This window comes from Crocodylus porosus, unplaced genomic scaffold (assembly GCF_001723895.1).
Source record: "Crocodylus porosus isolate Cpor-Errol unplaced genomic scaffold, CroPor_comp1, whole genome shotgun sequence".
Classification (NCBI taxonomy): domain Eukaryota; kingdom Metazoa; phylum Chordata; order Crocodylia; family Crocodylidae; genus Crocodylus; species Crocodylus porosus.
Window position 1 is genome coordinate 56544891 of NW_017728931.1, and position 1979 is coordinate 56546869.

At 37.1% G+C, this 1979-nt stretch overlaps 1 long non-coding RNA gene across 1 annotated transcript in view; it reads left to right on the forward strand.

The window, feature by feature from the left end:
• The first annotated feature begins 356 nt into the window (after positions 1-356).
• LOC109316777 overlaps positions 357-1979 on the forward strand; it is a 21491-nt gene continuing 19868 nt past the window's right edge. Inside the window, exons 1-2 of the long non-coding RNA XR_002102918.1 lie at positions 357-1270; positions 1910-1911. This is a non-coding gene — a long non-coding RNA (uncharacterized LOC109316777). The remainder of the gene's footprint in view (positions 1271-1909; positions 1912-1979) is intronic.

Sequence of the window (1979 nt, forward strand, 5' to 3'; positions counted from 1 at the left end):
CATGAGAACATACGAGTTCAAACCTTTAGTCCATTACTGGTAAGTGCAATAAAGGTGGTTCTGAAAGAATTAATAAGCCAGGGTTCTTGCTTCTGATATTTTTTCATGCAAAGACAGACCGATGGCTTTGACCTATTCTAGATGTGAGGAAGCTCAGTGTCTTCATTGGGAAGTGTTATTTTATTTAAATAACATTTAGTTAAATACCCCTCTTTTCCCCCCTAGTTTGGTTTGCTGCATTTTGTTTAAATGTGCTTGTATCCACCTCTCTATCTACCTCCTGGTATCTCATTTTTACGTGTGTTAATGACACTTGCTATAAAAGTTTCTTCCATTTGATCTGTCCATTGACCTGAAGCGGTTTTCCAATGTGGTGGCTCATTTGAAAAGACAGGACATTTGTTTCTCTCTCCACAGATAATTCACTACCCAAAATGATACTGCATGAAAGCTATTCATTATATATGTACCCTCTTTGAAGACTTTTATAATACTCAAATTTGTATAAAAGTCCCAAGTATGTTCTCTACAAGAAATCTCTTTTACAGAGGCAGTTTGTGGTGATCAAGAAAGCAGATCCTTATGGATGTGGCTGACATTCAATTACAGAGCAAGTACATAGATTATGTGTGCATATTGCACACATGCGTGCTCACACACAAATGCTAGCCATCCCAAAAGGTGCACTGTTTTCATTGACATGGTGAATTTCAAATGCAACTCTTCTCTAGGAGGAATATTGTTTAGTTCTCCAGCTAAACAGATAACAATCTCATCAGGTATTTCCACTGTCCATTAGAGAGCACATTTTTGGCCCTCTAAAGGTAAAACTAAAACATGCCAGAGGTGTTTTAAAGTACCACAAAAAATGATCTAAAACAATAAAATCAGCTGATAACGTGGATACACAGATGCTACTTAGCTAGCTTAATGGTGATTTTTGTCATGTGGAGACAGGAAAAGTAACGTGGAAACAAGAGAGGTGTCACATGTACATGCGCCCTAATAGTTTCAGGGCTCTGGGAGCTTTAGGAAAAGGGAGTTTGTATGCATATTTAAGAACTGAAAACCATAAATTCATCTGGTGCTCAATTCTTTTCTTCAGGGCAGGAGCAAATTGGGCTGGTGTGGACAACAACAATGGTATGCTGTTTCAAAAGACAAGGGCCTCTCATTCTTGAAATGTTCAATGAAGCAGATGAGCTGTAGGATTGGTATATGCAGCACATCAGTTCTACTGAAACAGTAATTTAACCTACTGGTGCTCAGGGTCAGTCAATCCAACTAATGACAGATAAATTAATTGCATTGTTTTCTATGAACAAGCAAGGCAGGATGATCTTCACCAGTAAGCAAAGATGCAGTCCAGCCATAGACCTAGTGTATATGTGACAGAAGATCTCCTTTGGGCTTATGAGGTACATGCATGGCATAACAAGAATATGTGCCTGGACAACTCATCTTGAATATTCTTACTGTACAAGTAAGAAAATTTCTATCCCCCTGTGAATCTAAGCCTTCCTCCCTCTTTCTTTTACATTTTTTGAGAAAAAATATTGGAATTTTTTACTATCTCAGTGCATAATTACTAATGTAATGCCTCTGGTTAGCACTGTAATTCTACTTGGATTTACCATATGGAAAATGCATATCATAATAATTAATCTAATTTACTTTCTACTGCTCTAGATGAATGAGTCTGTGTGGCCAATCCCAGTGCTTGAGATCAATAGTAGACTGTTTTTAAGAAGGACACTAATTGAATCAGAACCATTCATCTGTTCCTCCTCTGACAGACCCTGACTCTAAAATATTTTCTGAGGTAGTATAGAAATGACTACCTTGGGACCATCCATTATGGATGCAACATCTATCTCATTTAACACATATCAATAAAAACAACCTGCAGAAGTATAGGGAATATGGTATAACTAATAATTATGTTCAGAATTATGGGCTAATATTGTCTACTATAACAA